Source organism: Metopolophium dirhodum, chromosome 4 (genome assembly GCF_019925205.1).
Source record: "Metopolophium dirhodum isolate CAU chromosome 4, ASM1992520v1, whole genome shotgun sequence".
In the NCBI taxonomy this organism is placed as follows: Eukaryota; Metazoa; Arthropoda; class Insecta; order Hemiptera; family Aphididae; genus Metopolophium; species Metopolophium dirhodum.
The window spans coordinates 8,009,128-8,030,632 of NC_083563.1; positions in this window are offsets into that span (position 1 = coordinate 8,009,128).

Consider the following 21,505-nt stretch of genomic DNA (forward strand, 5'->3'; position numbering starts at 1 on the left):
TTATTAGGTCTAGTAAACATATCTGAAGTAGCTTTTCTTTTTAATGAATATATTAATTTTTGACGATTGTTAATAAATAGGTGGATGATTTTGCTCATTATTGACAGAAATTATTTGCCTAATATATTTAGAAATTACTATACTTGATTTACAAATTATGATTTGTAGGTACATCTAAAATAAATGTTTTCGTCTTTCATTTCCCTACTTTTGCAAAATTCATAGCTGTAAATTATAACATATAAATTACCTCTTCGAGTTTCAAATTTGTCATCGATATTCAATTCCATGTTATTTAATTATACAAAATATTTTAAAACTTTACTAAAATTTCAAATGTTAAAACACTGCAGTGTCCACACATGAGAGCTCGATCACTGCAACGATCGTAAACTATCAAACGGCGAACACAGAACATAATATTATCTGACATATATGATCTATAGCTATATTTGAAGAGCTATTTTTCAGTAATTAAGATATGGTCTACAGATCAAACGATTAAATACTTATTACATTAGATTACACTAGAGTTTTGATTACTAGTTACAGTACCCACAAGTGTTAACAGTTTTCAGGTAAATTGTTTATACTGCGCCAAAACGTGTTATCCCCTTATAATATTGGGCTGAAAAAAAGGTTATTACATTTTTGAAAATTCTCCCCCCTTTCTGGATGACTTCTGGATCCGCTACTGAAACACTAAGGTAAAATATGACTTTATCAAGTTCATATTAGTGTTTGATATTGTGTGATAGTTTAGTTATTTAAACATTAATTTGGTTTCTCTTGTTACGTATTTTTATGACATTGTTATAACTAATAATATATTACGTAACTTTTTTAATTATTTGAAAATTTCAAAGAACAAAGAACATTTAAAAGTCATCCAGAAACAAAAATTAAAAAGTAAAATAAAATCTCTATGAAATTATTAAAAGTATAAAAATGCAAAATTCTTTTATGAAACTGTTAAATATTCCAATATGACTAGAGTAAAAATAAAATATCTTCAAAAATAAAATAAAATATATATGATATATATTTATCAAGATTTTTATTTTTACATAAGAGTTAAGACATTTGATTTTTTTTCAGAAATAAAGATTGGACATCTGTTGATCTATTACATGAAAAAAAATTAACATTATATTTTATTATTACTTTCATTATTTGAGGTCTTAAACTATTAAAAATAAATAAAATGATTTTTTGAACGTAAATATTTGATAACGAATAGATACGTTAATGAAGTTTTATAGCTAATAATTGCAATTAACAATTAATTATAAAAGAATAACTAATAAGCTAAATTTATAAGGTTGGTTGAAAACATATGTTACGTTGTTATTTTATATCTTTTATTGTATATGTACCGTGAAATGATTTGTTTAGCAAAAAAAAATAATATTTGTTGGAATGAAAAGTATTTATAAAAAAATGTATTTAAACTATTTCCATGAAGACAATTAATTGTAACTTTTAAACGAATAAAAAAAACTGACCTGTTGTGTAATTTTGTATAGGTAGGTACCAAACAGTTTTCTATAAATGTAGTCTTTTGTTATCGTACTGTTGGTTTTATAATTTAATTAAAATATAATTTAAGACCTCTCAATTTCAACTTTCACAAAATTTAGCTAAATATTCATGAAACGACTCCACTCCGTCCTCCTCAACCATCTCAATTCTCACATTTTTGAGCTTACCATTTCGGGTTACCCATAAAGACAACTGGATGGGAATGGTGCAAAGCAGTGCCGTATCCAGGGGGTGGGCTTTTGGGCTTAAGCCCCCCCCGAAATCTCAGGAAAAATATTTTTTTAGTAATGCGTTATGCGTAATGGGTTCATATCACAGAACAATATCATATTATCGTTCATGTCATAGTAATAATGTTGACGACCTTTTAGTATATTATGGTTGTGGTGACGCGGTAGTCTTATCACCACGTCTTACTCACTCCGCTCGCGTTACCGCGCTATACGCGCCCCATGATAATATATTGATAACAATAATCTTATTCGTGATATCACAAATTGTTTTATAATATAATCTGTGGTGATACGTGGTGATACCATCATAAAATAATGCAATACTCCAATATACCTACTATCATTAATTATCAACATCAATTTGTGGCTTTTTGCTTTTTAGTTTTTACTTTATATTATATTTAGTGAAGTGTGTCAGTTTTATTAGTTTATAAAATGAATGAAAACGAAAATGAACCTAAGAGAAAAAAAACCAAAACATTGTATTCATACTTTAGTTCAAATGTAACTACTTCTGCAAATATTTGCATCAATGAACAGGTGAGTTAGGTACTTAAATATACAGTAATACAGTATATTTAATATTAAATTCATACATATATTTATAAACTCATGAATTGTATTATGTATCTACCTATAATATAAATTTTTATGTTGAATTTGTTTTTTAATACCAACAGTCAGTACATAATATGTTAAAATCATGTTATGTAAGTTACCTAGTTAAAAACATGTGAAAACCTAAAATTATTATTAAATAATAAATTAATAATAATTCAGGTATTGTAAAAAAGTTTGTTTAATACTGTTATTATCAAATATATTATTTGTGCTTTGTAATAATATAAATGCACAGATTAGGAAGTAGCAAAAATGGTCTAATGAAGAAAATAATTTACCAAAAAATGCATTAGACACATTATCAAAATGCCCCGAAGATTTATTCCCACATATAAATATTTTATTAAAACTTCTTGCTATTTTGCCTGTATCAACGGCATCGGTTGAAAGAAGTTTTTCTTCTTTAAAAAGAATCAAGACCTATTTAAGAAACTCTACCGGTGAGGCAAGATTAAACGGATTAGCTCTTATGAATATCCACAGAGACATACAAATTGACACAGATGCTATTTTAAATATGTTTGCGTCTAAAAAGGAAAGGCGTTTAGATTTTAAATTGTGACAATTTAATAATGAATGCATAATACATTAAAAACTATGTGTATATATTATATGTTTTAAATTTTTTCCTATAAAGTTAAGTATGTTAAAGCCCCCCCCGAAAACAAATCCTGGGTACGGCACTGGTGCAAAGACTTCCTAATTGATTAAGTACACCCGCATGATCTGAAATTCCAATAATGGACGGATTCTTCACACAAGACGAAATCATATTATGACCTATAATTCAACACATTATCATTTTTACATATAACTACACAAGAATTACACTACAATTATACGGAAATTATCGTGGTTATACTCGCTCGGCACTCGCCGTTTACAATATGTATTTCCTGTTGGTCATTGTCGGAGGAATCATTGAAAATTGGACGTGCTCGGCGCACCACCTGTAGATCGAAGATCACCATTTTCCTTCGAGGCTGGTCTGTGGTGGAAAATATCGCGGTTACCTTATCCCCGCCTGTAGTGAGTGTAAAGTGTTAACCATAACGGCTGGTATGGCTGGTTTCCACAATATCTATACTCCATTCAAGTTAAGAAGGAACCTCGTCAGCTGATGTGTGCACAGGGACGTGAGCATAACCCCAAGGATGGTTGATTCAGTGGGAGTGACAAACGAGTGTTACCCCAATCGTACACCAGGTGTGACCCCCCCACATATCAAAAATTCACATTTCTAAACAATGTAGTTTTTCTGCATCCATATATTTTACCATCTATTTTCACGGCCTATTCCAAAATTCCACCACGACATAATATTATAATAATACACTTGCAGACGACACGACGACGACGATTCGTGGTTCCGGTTTCTACATGCGTTTGTGGCGTGCCGCTCGTATATTTCTCGATTTATTCGTGTACTACAATTAACTGCGTATATCGTTTGAATTTTATTTAGTAATAATGTTTCTGAAACCCGAGAGTCACATTTCGCCAGCCCACGTAGGTATGAGGTACGCACCTACCTGTTAGTTGAAACCGAACGATAAAACCATTGAAAACTAACTGTAAACACCTATAATATTATAACGATTAACCAATGTGTAATTCATTGTATAGCATGATAATAATTGTGTATTATTTTTTATTTACAATGTAATAAATTAATAAATGCATTACGGAGATTTGATTTTACGTTTCAAAAAAAATATCCACGTAATAATTCAAAGGTCAATTAATATTGATAGACTTTTGTAGTTTATATTAATATTACGTATTATACCTCGTGGATTGTTTTAATGTTTTTTTATAAATTATAGAACACACGAATTCCAGGAATCGGATTTTAATATTAATATTCTTGAACCTTTTTTTATCTGTTTCGTAGAATAATAATATGATGATTTAACTGGGTAATAATTCATGCAATAACTGAAAAGATTACATAATATTAATAAAACTACATGCAAATAAACACAAAATAATGAATTACTTGTTTGAACAGTTCACTATCGGCGATCCAGAACTTTTAGCCTTTAAACGAAATTTATTTAATGTTCCATACAATATATACTTAATATTATGTGTTTATTGCAGCGTGTTATACGTTTATTAATTATTGCTAATAATTGTTTACAGTATCTCGAGAATGACGATAATAGTGCTTTATACATCAACTATAATTCCGTCTATCGTACCTAACAATATAGTGTTTCAGTTAATATATTTAAAAATGATTTTTGTTAGTTTAGTGCATCATAATATAGTAACACAGTTTGTACAATATAAAATACATTATTATGATATATCGATTTATTTATTTACTGTGTTCACTGTAAAGAAACAGGAAATTCGTTTAATTAGTTTATTCATCGTGATCGCTATAGTGATGGTTTGCGGAAATTTGCGGTTTTTAGATTGAATTTATAACTTGCCACTTATTGAATGGTTAGGATTTCAAATTAAATCTGCAGTATAATATTAACGACAGCGAAATGTATATTTTTTTTAATGAATATTAAACGTTCATCATAATACACCCGTGTAAGATGATATCGGAGACTATAGTATTTCACGGCCTGTCTCAGCCATAGTGTTCGTGATCCTTAAGTCACCACTCAGCTATACGTAGTAAACTTTGCCTGCTCGGTTACAGCACAAAATCATTGCTATTGAGTGTCGTGAAAATGAAATTATAATACCGTGAAACGTTTACACCTCTCATTTTCGCGTGACTATTAAAAAATGCGCAAAACTAAAAACGTTCAAGTTTATCCTGCTCGAGGAGTTTAATATACTATTTCACCATTTAGAACTAACATGGCTCGTGTGTGATTGCACACACATATTTTAAGCACCCACATTCGTCGGGTTACGTGTCGGATAAGGACTTACGTAATTCCGTGTGCGTTTTAATCTCAAAAGTTGATAGACGCTGTTCCCCTGGAGGTCTGGTTATCGCCTACCGTGAATCGAGACATCCTACCCAGGTAGCAATTGTTTGTGTTAAAATATAATATATAGTACCTATTATAGTATGTCTGGATGAATAGACATCTTCCTGTCACGTATACAGTTTATACTATATTATACGTAATTGTTTAATCATTTATACAGGAACCAGGAACATGAAAATATGACCAACAGGTTTAAAATTATTATTTCTTTTGCGTGCAGTCATAATATTATATTACACTGCCACACACACTAAAAATTATGGAATACGCTGAAAACATGTTCGAAAATTCAACTAATTTTACGTAATTATTTTTCATTTATCGTCAGTCGTGACATATACAGCGATAATATGGATAATTACCGAGGTGGCTCATTTTCTACCAGTGAAATTTATTAGTTTTTTGGTGCAAGTGATCATATTAATATTGTATTTGTATTTTTTTTCACAATACTAATAAAAATTCTATGTGACATAGACAATAACTTACTATAATAATAATTATAATTGTAATGATAATAATTCATTTCACCGGAAGCTACAATCGATAAGTAACGTTATTTTTCATAGTTATTATTTTTCTGCACTATAGGTAGATATACTATAATATACATTATTCATAAATATTATAATTCAAAATTCATAATGAATTATGAAGTTTCTGAAGAGTTGTTGGTGCATTCATTTGGAATGTATTTTTTTGTCATTTATATTTACACCAGAATGAGTTAGACGAAGGACTTAATTCGTTGATTTCCCACAAGCCGAGTCTGGATTATAAAATATAGCCAATTTGGACATTTCGGAAAATTTAAAATGATAAATAATTTATAAAAAGCTAAACGTAATATGTCGCTTACGTCCTTTTTCCTCTCCGCCGTCAAATTATCTTCTCGTGGTCAATGAAAACCCGTACCGACGAATAACTCACGTTTCGTACTACAATATATATTTTGAAAGTGTATAAAATAAAATTACGATTTATAAGATTGTTATCAAAGTCTGGCGCCCGACCTTTAATTCAATTTTCGAGTCTATTGGCTTCGATAAGACACCTATAATATCCTACATCTGGTTTCCAATCGATTGAGTTTAATATTATACAGCTATATTATTGCTATAAGTATGATGGTACTCCGATCACGTTCTTTCTGCACACGTAATTTTGATACATTATTGTCCCTTCGGTCAGCCGGAAACTGTTAAGGTATTTTTCTATTAGTCAATATGGTTGTGAATCACAGAATCTAATGTCTCGGTGATTACGTAATGGTTATTATAACAATGATAATAATAATAATTATTATTATTATATAAAATTATTTATGCATAGGCGCATAGTTCCTAAGTATGTCTCTTTTTAAATACAATATTATAGTAACAAAAGTACAATAGGTATTAAGTATATAGCCATCATAGCATTATTTGTTATAGTAAAGTTGATCATAGTAGGAAATCGGTGATTGTATAATATATATTTATGGATACAAAATTTAAAAAAATGTTATACCTGTGATACGCCATTCGAACGGAATAGTACCAATAATATTTTCCTGTTACACAGCTATACACTGGTCAATAGTTTTTCTTATAGTATTATAATATTATCGAACTATAGTTGTTGTTTCGATACATTTGAGTATTTAAGTCATTTTCAAACAATTTTAGTGTTACATAGAAAATTCAAAATAACAATGAATATCGAAAAAATAAATAAATATGTTGTAGGACGTAGTAATTTGAATTTTGATTTCGTTTAATTAAATTGATTTTGATAACGGAAATATTGACGTTTGAACGCATTGCGCTGTTTATTTATTAATTATTGACCTATATATTATATTATCACTCTATATTTTGAATATTTTATCGAATATGCATGTATTATAATATTTTCATTAATATTATGTTGTATAGGTATCAATAATACATATCGATATAAAATAATATGTCAAATAATACTATCGTCGTAAATTAGAAATTCGACATTCAAAAGGTTTAAAATATCATAAGTGGGTGTAGTGCGAAATGGATTAATTTGAATATTTGCTGAAAGCTCGAGCTCCATTAAATATTATTAACGCGTGGCGATAATATTATACAGTCATTCATAATTATTGCTATACTGCTTAGGGAATCATTATTTTCCGAGAATTCTCTCGTGCCTTGGCGTTTAATGAGTTTTGCGTTTAGTATGTCTTCCATCAGGGCACTGATTTTTTTTGTAAAATATAATATTTACACAGAGGGAGCTGAGAAATAATATATATAATCGTCATCAAAAAACGATCGTTTCAAATATCAATAATAATTTTAAAAAATTGATTACACTCTGCTTTGTCGAGTGTGTACCGCGAAATAACCCGTCCGGCGGCCACTTCCGAATACGCGAGAGCCGACGACCAACAGAGTGAAAAAAAATGTAAAACTCTCAAACTTTGAACTTGGCCGCTTACGTATCGATATCATATTATTTTATGTCCAGGCACTTTGTTCGAAGATTTTCGATTCCGCTCGAGATACGTTGCGATCCAAATGCACCTATTATTATGTTTATGATCGTATATTACCTAAGAAGTAAGTATAGCCGGTACCTATCTCCTATGTACTTTACGACGCGTAAAAGTCCCTTAAAGTGGCTATCGTCCGACAGCGACTTGCAGCCGAAATCGTATTCGAACAATATAAAAACAAAACAAACGAAAAAAAAAAAACAACAACCGAGAGAGCCCTACAACGCACAACGTGCTCCATTTTGACCCACATAAATTCGATTAAAATCCCAGTGGATTACCGTCGACAAAATCTGTGTCATAAAAAAAACCACTCCTACCGTATGTGGGTGGTTTAGAGGGGCCTCGTAGAATACGTATACATATATATTTAGTGATATAGTTATACCGACGTACGCCACTACGCAATAATGCACACCTCTAAATAATACTATATACAACTTCAGCCGAGTGAAGTGTCTTCCCTGTCAGTAGAGTGGCCGTCATGCAATATTTTCAACTGCATCCCCCCCCAGTGATTTTTTTGTTTTGTTTTTTTGGTGCGAGCCAAGTTAAACATTGCCTGCAGATTACGTAGGGATAAAATCGTACACTGCACGTCGTACCTATAGTATTATTTAAACACCCGTGTGTAAAGAACGTCTAATTTTTAAAAGGGTCGACCTGTTCGCCTGCCTTGACGTACTATATGTTATAATTGTTTCCCTGTGGATTAATGATATCAGCACTACCACGCACACCTCCCCTACGTAATAATAGTCGATATTTCATTGTTAATATTTTTGGGATCGAAAATATACAAATTGTACACCTTGCAGGCATTAATAACTATAATTATATCGTGTCTGTAAAATGACTGCTGTAGTACTCTTCGTTCCTACTTGTACCGTTTTATATCGTCGGATCGATAATAATATCTAAAATTCTAAAGTATTAATTGATCCGTTCCAGGAGATATATTTTAACGACGTGCAGTACTTACTAATAACGACGGGGGTTATTAGTATTACCGTGGCGGTCTGCAGTATTTATCAATGGTTACCTGAATGATAGGAGCAAGCGATACATAATATGATATTCTAATAAAATACACTGTATTATTTTCCAGTATAAATTTCCACTCTAAACTTTTCCACGGTGGTTAGGTTAGAATATTATTACTTACGTCTACTGTATTTACACGTAATTTACTGTCGTACATACTATAATATCATTGTACTATCTAGTTGGTACCTATAGCAAAACATATACATTTTAATGGTTATATTGGTATAAGATAAGCAACACAAATTATATTTTTAATTCATCAAAATTAAAATTAGATTTAAATATTCCTTTTTCTAGAAAAAAATTATTGTTATTTATATTTTAATAATTTATCTGGGAACTAGTGACACTGGCCGATGCGTACACTCAGAATACATTCGAGACTATGCCACACCGAGCCACTTGAATTAAGTTAATCAAACAATACTAATAATAACTTACTAATCAGCCAAAAAAAAAAAAATTTTAAAAAATGTTGGGGGAGGGGCACGTGCCCCCAGTGCCTCCCCCTGGCTATGGCACTGACACTTAACACCTATACTATTCAGCAGCGCGACTTTCCCGGTCTTGTAATTTTAAACCAACATATTATGAGTATGTGATATGTTGTGGTATGTCACAATTAAAAATTATCATTACGCGTTTAAACTAATAAAAAAACTGACGTAAAAACAAGTTGTGTTCTGAATTTAAGTTTGATAAAAGGTCAATTCACTCTAACTTAGACTAAGCACTCCCAGATGCCAGGCCCTGTTAATTCCACAGCCTATGTTTATTGTCATGATTTTTTATGCTTTGTTTTAGGCAATGCAATTTATCAGGTAAAGTATAATTTATGATACATTTTTAAATTAAATTTATATTTATTGCATTTACATAATATGACGTACGTGTTCCGAATCGTGCAGATAATTTTATAGATGTGCTCAAGTTTAGTCATACCAATTTTAGAAATTTGTTTGATAAAACCGCACAATTTATGTAATATTCTGTTATACTACCAAAGTATTTACTTTTTAAGTAAAAATAACCTTGAGAAATCTCTCATACTTTTTATGAATGTAGATAGTAATTATATGTATTTATTACATATATTTATATTATTTAACACCTCTAGGTATTTCTTTTGAACATTATCGTCGTGTTGATAAATTATGCCTACCTCCTGATGTTGACCTATATGTATTATATTGTCATTATAGTCTTATTTTTATGGCAGGCGATTGATTGTATACGTATATTTCGCTTTTACTAAGTTGTTGGTGTGGTTAAAAATAATAAATTAGGTAGGTATTTATTAACGATAAAAAAATGCGTAAAAATTATGAAACCATTAACAATATCGATTAATTATAATATTGATTATTTAAATATCTAGGTATTTTTAAAGGGGTACCTATTATAATTTATTTATAAATAATTCACCATCTAGTATTTTAAAATATAAAATTATGATCGACTTATAGCCAATAGTGTCTTTAAAAACCAATAAAAATGCATTTAAGTAGTATTTAAGTAAATATATTAAATATATATATGTATATTTTTTGAAAAATAAATAAAAATAATGAAAATGAAAATTTGTTTGTCATTACTCATCATTAACACTCTCTCTTATTATACCAAGGTCACGATCTGGAACTTAATGTAGGTAGGTATATTGAAGAGCATTTTTTTAGCAACCCTATTTTTTTCATTGAAATTATTAAAATAGTACTGAGTAACCATTAAACAATTTCACGGGAACACCACTGTTCATATTATGTTATTGTTGATAGGTACATATGATCGTCTCTTAATAGTTAATATTGACAACAAACAAATAAAATATACATGTTATAGATTCGGGCATTTGATGTATTACTTATTGCAATATGTATATTTTATGCATTTATGCAAATAATGATTGTTTAATGTTTCATGTGGCTCGGTATGGCGCGGTCAGTACACTCAACTGCGGAAATGCTCCGAGTGTACGTATCGGCCAGTGTTGTTAGTTCCCGGATGGGTGACCACCCGGGGATTTTTAGCTACAAATCATTGCCACACATACAAACGTGTTTCAACCAACCGTTCCTCCCTCCTACAAACAAAACAGCTAATGGTCATATATAGTTGCCGGACTTAAGCTCAATAAAAAAAAAAAAATCTTTCATGAACTGTTCTTATGTTAAAATAAAAATATTTAAAATAATATAATTTCGACAGAATATTGTTTTTAGTTTTACATTTTAAAACTATTGCGATTAAGCGCATATACCTTGCGTTGTTGTTCACGAAAAGTCTGTGATCTATGACATTTGGTACTTATTATATTTCCGTGCATGCCATTTTACATATAACAAACATAACCCCATGCAATTGCAGTTACTATTGTATAACCCCGCAAAGTTTTAATCGCGAAATTCAGATCAATTTCCAGACCCATAGAAAGAAAACGTTACTATTGTTTTTATGCATTTTGCGTGCTCGTATAATTTCACATACACACACACACACACACACATAAATATGTATGATTTGCATTTTGCATGTTTAATATTGTATAAATATTATATTTAAATTATATTTTGCTAGTCTAATATCTCGAATTTGTTTCTGAAATTCTATCTATTTCTAAAAAATACTAAAATATTATAACATTAAGTATATTATGATGTTTATGGGTAAACTTTAAGACGGGTTCGTTACACCAGAAACATTAACCCTGTGTACGTGGATAACGTACATAACACGCGTTTTGGATGAATGTATTACTTATAATAATATTACATGCCATGGCTAGGTTCCGGAGTTCAACGCAAAGTGAATTGGTGGGTGCTCTAGAACAATGCATTCCAAATATCCTGTAACCAACCACGCCTCAAATCAAACGCGGTTTCAACCACGTGGTCGAACCACTTATCTTATAATGTGACGCGACCCTAAGATGTACTTTAAAACCGAAACGCATACGTTGAATTTGTAGGTAATATTATTAACTTTTAATGCATATTTATACGAGACATTGTGTAAATTCAGGCTTGATGCAATATAATCACAGATTAACGATACGTATAAATTAGTTGAACTTAGAATTTAATATTATAATCTTAGTCTTATATTTTCGGATGTTGAGAACGAATAAATAATGACACCGTTTCAGATGATGTTTTTTTAATGTATTTTTAAATATAGAATCCATGCAATATTTGTAAAATATATTGTGATTATAGTTATTAGTTTTATGGAATGATTATCTCTAATATAAAGCCACCCACCGACAACACACCAAGAGAATATTTTTTATCATTATTTTTGATTTATTTGGTTTTTATCACGAATGGTGCAGCTAATTTATTTAAATGGTATAAAACGGCATTGGTGTTTCATTAGAGGAAGAGAAGATTAAAAAAACAGTTTGTATGTTATATACATAGTAGTGTTTTTTTTTTTCAAAAGACTAGCTCGTAAATGTAAATAAAATAAAAACAATGTAGTTTTTTTTCTACGAAGCACATGATAGCTGTGGTTAATAGAGAAATCAAAGGCGTGACCGTTGATTTAAATCCTGTTGTAAATTCTTTAGGATTAATTAAATAAGGTAAGATTTGGGCATGTTGGTTATTTATGGATGTGTGAATATTAGCAGTAGTTTGTGAGTATGAGTTATGGCTTCAGTGGCGTACTTAGCCATTTGTTTGGGAGGGGGGTATGAATTTATCAAGTGGTCACAACCCCGAGGGGGGCTTCATTTTTTTTTTATTGTGTTTAGGGAATTAAAATCCGAGTTCTAGTGAAACTTGACTTCTAAATAACTAAACAATCGTATATTCATAATTAATATATGTATAATATAGCAATGAGTCAATAAATATTTAATTTTGGTAAAAATTATTTCACTGGCCTTATTAAAATCGCCTAAAAACCGTGAAAACAGTTTGGCACATATTTATGCAAAAGTTATTAGGTACTGCTTCTTAATTATTCTAATAAACACAGTGACAACCATACTGAATCGGTAGTTGAACATTTTAGGGGACTATATTATGATATATTTATATGGGCGTTGGACGAATTCAAATGTGTCCAATATTGAATATAGTAACACAAATAGAAATTATTTAATTTTTTTTTTTTATATATTTATTAAAATAATCGATAATTATATCTTAGTGTATGTAGATTACAACGATTCTAGTAATTATATATGTTTGAATTGTTCTTAAATAATTGATAATATTGTTCAATCATAATATATAGATAAGGGTATTTTCTTGATTTTTTTTTAAACTATGTTTATTTTTAATTAAGATGCGCATTCACTGGTATTTGACTTGATTTCGATTAATCTACAACCACTTCCAAAACATGTTTTTGAAATTATCGTTCAAACGGAAGAATCATTATGAATCATGACTAATTCTTTATTTTTAACTTAAAATCTTTGATTGAATTATTTTTACTCAATATGTACCTATATATTTTAATAATGCATTATTATAACACAAAATTATAATATTAGTTATGAATTATGATTACTTAATGAAAAACAAAATTAAATAAAATACAACTTAAAATCAAAACTATAATATTATCTAAGATGAATATCAAGATAACATAAATTATAACTACGAGTAATACCAGTATTTCTTGGTTAGGAATTGCAAAGTAGTGCAATAGGAGAGGCGTAAAAGGTGTTATACAAAACAATAATGTTCACTGATTTACTGCTTGTGCAAGCGAGAGAAAAACTGTTTACTTTTAAGTATTATATATTTGTGTTATTATATTGTATCAGATGTAACTTTTAGCAACAGTAAAAATACTTAAAATCTCAATTTTTAAGGTAGTTTTTGGTAGACACTAAGACCAAGTCTTGGATTTAGTTTTTACAGTTTTTCACAATGATCAGGTTTTAAACAGCAAAAACAAAAAATAAAAATCATGTAAGTGTACCTACAAATTATGTTGTTGTTATAAATGCTGCATGCATTTAGAATTTTGGTTTCTATGGTCTGAACAATAAATCATGATTCCTTATTAGTTTTTAACTATGAAATAAAATAAAAGAAATATTTGAAAGCCAATTTTTTTATGTGGTTGAAGACAGAGTTGTTATGAAAGTCTTCAAGATTGCGAATACTTGCTATTCATTTTGTGGATGAAATTTCATTATTTTTCCTTAATATTGTAGTGTTAAATAGTGCAAACCCATTGTTATAGATTAATCATAAGTTGTATTTAGTCACAGAAAATTGTATAATATTGTATTTAATATTATTTTATACATGGATTCAACATTTTGACAAGTCTACAATATTTAGTATCAGTTTAACAGTTATTTCACAGTTTCACATATATTATATTATTACCTGTAACTGCATAATATCGTGAAAAACAATTACCATCGTTAAGTTGGAAGTTATATACAAAACGCACTTGTTATGAACCTAACTTGGTTAAAAGTAACTTAACAGCTAACTTACACCTTTTAACTCATTAATTCGCAGCCTTGCAGATTCGTATACCTATCTAACTAAGTTTTGTTGTACTTCAAGCAGCCTTGGGGAATTATTTGCACAGCCTCCCCATATTATTAAACTAAACTGAAAGACAGACAAGACTTTGTATAATACAGTGCATTTTGTGTGGTTGCGTATATTATATTAAATTATATTACATTTAAAAATAATATTGATCTTAACACATAAGTTATTTAGTTACTCTTCAAAAAAGATGAATCGTAGGGATATGAAACTTTTTGCAATTTCATATTACATTTTTATGATTTTTTGTATATGAATGGGATTTTCAAAAAAATTAGACTCATTTTAATATTTTATGTATACAGTAGTATTATCTCATTGACATATTATCGTTTTACACATCATCCTATAATGATACGTTAGTGTATATATATATATATATACCTATTGGCTAATAGGTAAAACATATTAATATATGATAATATGATATTATAAACTATAATATTAACGATTTAATAATACACTTGATGTTTTTTCAGAAAAAATTGTCCAATCTGGTATTTTATTACTAATAAAAAACTTATCTCACAGAAAATAAATACATTTTAAAATATCTTTAGAAATAATGACTGACATACCGCTCAGAATCTTTATTCGAATGAAATCATTTTTATGATCGAATTTGAATTCAACACATCTATTTCAGTGACCTACTCAATGGCGAGAAACATGCAGCAGAGTTATTTCCCAACAGTTTATTTCATTATTTAGTATACATTTTAATGGTGTAAAAATGTGTCATGGCTTCATTATGTGTTTTGTTATAATATTTATTATTTATAAATACTAATTTTTCATAAAGTTAAATTCACTCAGTTATTTTTTGTCAAAAACATAATATATTATTTATGTTGAAATAGCCACGACGCAGTAGTACTCGACGGTAAGATATCCGTGGTATCCACGCATTTTCTCTTCGGAGTTTTTTTTCAAATCATGTTAAAACTTGAGGTTTGTAACTTTTTTTTGTACGAAAAAAATTTTACTGATTAAAAGTAGGTATACGAGTCGCGTATTGTAGGTACACCGTGCAGTTTGAATTATTCATCGTCACTGCAGTAGTAAGTATATAATGTATAGTCAAATGGTATTCACATCTCTCCTCTTGAACGGGCCGTCAAATTGTTTCCAAGAGAAACAAAAAATACCCGATGTCCACGTGAAATTAAAATTTTTTATCGTTTCGGTATAATTGCGCTTATACGTTTAAAATATTTTTTTCGTCCTATATCGGTTGTCGTTGTATTGTACGAACTACAAGAGGTGTAAGTGAACAACACTGCAATATGCGTATATAATACCTATGTATATATATATATAATGACAGAATTGTTTTTTTTCTATTCAACAAAAATAATATTTTATAAAAATGTGCCCTTTACACGAATAAGTGGAAGCGATACGATGCATACTATAGTATACGTCTGTCACAAATGATACGACTTGTATTATAGGTATAAATAGGTATAGGTACAATATTGTAACAATATAAAAATAATTACGCAAAAACAGCTGAAGAACGATTTTTTTTCTTTCTTTCGTTTTCATTGTAATCGTTAAGCGCCATTCTTTTTTTTTTTTTTTGTTTCCGTTCAAAAAAGAATTTATAAAAGCTCGTGGTATTAAAAACAAATTAAAATTGTCTATCGAAAAATGAAAAAGCTACAATACATACCGTAGAAAACGAAGATAATATGACAACATTTCCTGTTGCCTTTCTTCATTTATCCTCCCTAACTGTATTATGTTTGTATTCACATTATTATACGTATTGTTGACAACTTTTTTTTCTCGTTCTATGTATGTGATAAAATATAATAAAAATATCATAATAATAGTTGTTCGTTATTTTTTATAATACTTTATTTTCTGTTCCTTATTGTACTGTCGATTATTTTTTCCCCTTTTTAATATTAAGTGTTTACATAAAACAACGGATTGTCATATTGCCAAACAAGTTTATCTTCTCGTAATAATTATGTCATTTTGTTAGTAAATATGGCTTGACATAGTTTTAGTTTATTATTATTTTTATTTTATATTTTATTCATACTGAGTGAACTTTTTTTCTACTGTAATGTATGTCATAACTTATACTATTATAATAACGTCCTCGTTTACACCGTCATCGTGGTTGCCTCAAAACGTGTTTGTACATAAATTAAATGGCGCGTTCGAATAAATTCGTTTTAATAATTTTATATTATCATTGTATGCACACATGCGTTTAGCTGATATATTATTATTAGCACAGTCGAAGGATTCGCGGCATAAAATAAATTAAAAAATACAGCAAGTATATATTGATTCGTCTATACGATTTTTTTCTGTCGTCATAGTAACAACAACTAATTTGACACTACGATATTAAATATTAATTTCTGTAATATTATACTTACCTACTCTAAGTACGCAGATACAAATTGTTATATAATTCTTATACTGCAGTACGCTTATTGGGTTCGAGTAGACATGTTTTGACATGAAATTATGACATATATTTCGAACATAAAGTTATCGAATCCCCTAGGGTCTAAACAGTACCTGCAGCGTGCTATCGTGTACCTATATAGGTAGTAGGTACATCGTATATTGTTATGATGACGTACTTATAATATGTGTAATATAAATTTGTGAAATAATCTACATAATATAATATTGAACATAATTACATAGAATGGGACGTCTATAGAATATAAAATATGGTATTATTTTAATTTAACGATAAGTAATAATGCCGTACATGATATTGCACGAGTAGTCAGGCATCCTCTTAACCGCGAATACTTAGGTTTTTTTGAGTGACGATTTGATATTTTTATTTCAAATTCACCTTTTGTAATTTAGTTTCAATAGATTTTTTTCTTAAGATGCTCAATTATTGTAACGGTAGTCCACGCTTAGTCATGGTTGCGATATGTAATAAAATAAGGATACCAATATTTACTTTTTTATTTCGTTAGTAATATATATTTTATTTTATGTTTTATCAAATATTCAAGTAAATATTAGATTTTCTTTGAAAAATATTGAAAGGAACCAACACCGGATTGATGAAGTTCTACTTCTTTATTTCTATATTTTCTAATCATGATTCAGTTTAGGTATAACGTAATCAATAAATAAAATATTTATTAAAGTATGTAATAAAATAAGGATACCAATATTTACTTTTTTATTTCGTTAGTAATATATATTTTATTTTATGTTTTATCAAATATTCAAGTAAATATTAGATTTTCTTTGAAAAATATTGAAAGGAACCAACACCGGATTGATGAAGTTCTACTTCTTTATTTCTATATTTTCTAATCATGATTCAGTTTAGGTATAACGTAATCAATAAATAAAATATTTATTAAAGTTAAATAAAATGCAACTAAATATTAAAACATAATAATAATCATAAATGTTATTTTGAATATTGTATTATTACTTAAAACTACAAAGAATGCGAATCGGTACCGAAAACACACCATATATTTTGACCAGTGACTGATTTATACGACCATACTCTATTTGAGCACGCCGGTGTTTCATCGAAACTTACTGCTCAGCACCATTACGTGTGGCGAATGTGTACAACCATGTTCATCGTGTCATAATGAAATGCAAATATTATATTGTTTTCCCGATAAAATATACGTATTAAATAGGTATGAGGTTTTGAATTTGATATAATAGATTTTGTGTTAAATCAGTGTTGTTGAACTCTTTTGAACATAAGCCAAAAAGTATACCTATTCGTCCGATTTTTTTTAAGATCCCCATAAATAAAAGGTGTAGAAACAAATATTTTGGAAAAATTTGCCTGGGAGCTAAACTAGAATATTTTTCTCAACATTTTTTTTTCAACCCTCCGATGACAATAAGTGTATATGTCGTCAGTTGATCTTTTTCTTGTTTTTAGCACTTCGGCAGTCAATGGATTACTGTTCTGTTCTGAGTTTCTGATACATAATATCTCTTTTGTATTGTGTAGCTACAAACTCAATGAAAATATATCCTATCCACTAAAACGTGATAAAGAGCACTAAAGAGTCCTTTTTTTTTCCTGTAATCCAACCACCAGCGCCGCTGCACTTTAGTAAGTACTTACGTCCGGCTCGAAAACAATACCATTTTATATGAAGCATCATGCAGCGATACAGGCGGCTTATATTAATTTTTATAAACATCGAACGCAAAATGATAAAAGGTATAACGAAATGGGTCAGCTGAATTAATGTATTTGCATAATAATATAAGAATATTAATAGGTGCAAATAATTTCAGAATGAGTATGTAGACTAACGTATTTTCGTAAATTTCACTATAAATTGATTTTAGTTAATAATAAATCCTATTTTGTCTAATTTATATTTTTTATAGTGACAAAATGTATTAATCAAATTTTCTTATAACATGAATAATTGTAAATAAATTCAGTCCTTTAGATTTCCTGCTTTACTTTTGAAAAATTTAGAAAACCAGAAGTACAACATATAGGACATAGATACATAAGATCTGAGGGTCGGCACTCCCGGCGATTTCTGTAAAGGACAGGATCGGAAATTTTCGGGGATGCCAAAAAAATTATAATTTTTTCAGTTATTATTTTTGTTGTTTACTATTTTATCCATATTTTATAATATTGTAACAATTTTGACTGAGTTTTTACACTGTGTCATATAGGCAACCCGACAGACGGGCACTTTAAATAAAGTTGTTTCTCTCTCTATATTATTTACCTACTATCCTGCCTGTGTAACAAACTGAAAGTCAATACCGATTACGGAGACAATATTGTATTATTTATATTACCTTACTGTCACGAATTAAGATATACAGGATGCCGAACGACAGCCCGTTATCAGTATTTTTGCGAAGTCGAAAGTTTCCAGGTTCCCAAATTAACTTATGGCGCCGAAATGGTTACGGTGGCGAAATCCTTAACTAATTTTTTATGATTACGACTATCGAGTATCGCAATAAACATGGCGGGAAATTAACATGATGATAATTTTTACGATAAAGATACGTAAAATTATAAATATTGGTAGATGGTAGCACTGTCTTAGTTCATTAAACGTCACTGGCAAAAAGCGCTATAAGTCATTCTGGATTTTTGGAAACTTCCGTCTTCACCTGATAAGCTCTCGTTCGGCATCCTGTATATCTTAATTCGTGCTTACTGTGAACCAGTGGTATCTCACGTTTCCGTCATGCATATAAACATATAACATATTATGTTTAAAACTTCAAAGTGATATTTAGATGTAAATATTTTTACAATTTTAATCGCTAATTTGTTTAATAATAAAAATCAGAGAATTATAAGCCTCATCCATTTCATCAATTTAGTATTGATTGTGGCAGTACAGGTACATGATACACATATCCGAATTGAATAATAATTTTATTTTGTTTAGCTAAATACAGCTAAAAAGAAGGAATTAATTTTTAAATTGAAATTTAGCAAAAAAACTTGAATATTTAAACGAAATACACCATTATATTATAGCCTTATGATGGGTAAACTATATTGGTTTCCGATATTACTGTATGATTCCCGAGAATGATTCCCACACGTTCCTGGAAATTCCCCATCTCTAAATACATTAGGATCCACCTGGTTGCCATACATAATAAATCAGAAGGTACTTTGTAGTAAGAATGTAAAATATTGTATATAGGTAGCATGAAAATATTTAAAATGCATAGGAATTTGTATGCGCCTGAAATTCAATTTTAATTCGATAAAATTCATCGAATTCACAAAAATTTACAGATTGTTTTGTTGTTAAAAATTCAGGGAAAAAGCATACCATTATTTAAATGTATTAAGTTTATACTATACTCGTACTATAGATCTACATTTACTCATAATTTTACTAATGTTTTCAAACTCGTACATTTTTATATTATTTATTTTTAATGTTCTCACCCTAAACGATAAAAAAAAATATATTTTTTTAATATATACATATATAATATTGTCCTAAATGTTATCAAGACATATTATTTTTTTATCATATAATTAAGTACTTTTTTTGTATAATATTATGCTGTATAATTATGTTGTCAAAAGATAGTGTTTTAATGGTTTTTGAACTTTTGAAGTATGATGTTAAAATTACGTAGTTTTACTAATTGTTCAATAAATACATCTTGTTAAGGCAATTTATGGGCGTTATTATAATTTTTTCTGTATTTAATTACAACAGTTGTTTACAAGAACTAATTTCTTTGAATATAAAATACGAACATTTTAAAACACAATGATTTTGGTAAGTTATCAACACTTAACATATGGGTAACTTTAATTGTTTCCAAATAATAAACATTACACACATTACAATATTACGTTCTCTCAAGTGAGTAACTTAAGAATCAAATTAATAATATAATATTATTGTAAATATTTTATTGTTCAATAATTTGATAAATCAGTTGGGTAGTGATTTCTTCAAAGATTTAATTATATGTTAATTTCTTCGTCTTCATCGGGTTCAAGTATCATTTATAATGGCTTAACGTTATCTGCTGGTAGATTCAGCGGGATATCCCGAATGGGTCATAGAATAGTGTGCGTCCATTAAATTTAAGAATAACGACGTAGTCTATTTTGTAGCGGGTATTTTATGACAGCCTAAAAACAGACGTCTCAATAGCGTCGTTCCAATAAGTCAATAAGTCCTTACCCGTCCATCACACGCCAATGATATTGGTTATAAACTATAATCGTATCGATTTATATCGTGTTAAAAGCGCTCGCTAAAATAATAATAATTATTATAATAATATGTTCTCTCTGTTAAACAGATTGACTCTTCCGTATTATCACCGTATGAAGGCAATTTATACCATGCGCACGCTTTGTACTACAGCACTGCGATATTTATAGTTTTATATAGTGGTTATTCTCTCGGTTCGTACACAGATTATATTATTTCACGCGGTATTAATCACACACGAGGCCGAGTGCACGTACCTACAAAACATATTCATAATTGGCGGCATTAAAACGGTATTATATTTATATTATAATATAATGGGCGAAATTAATTTTGTCGTATG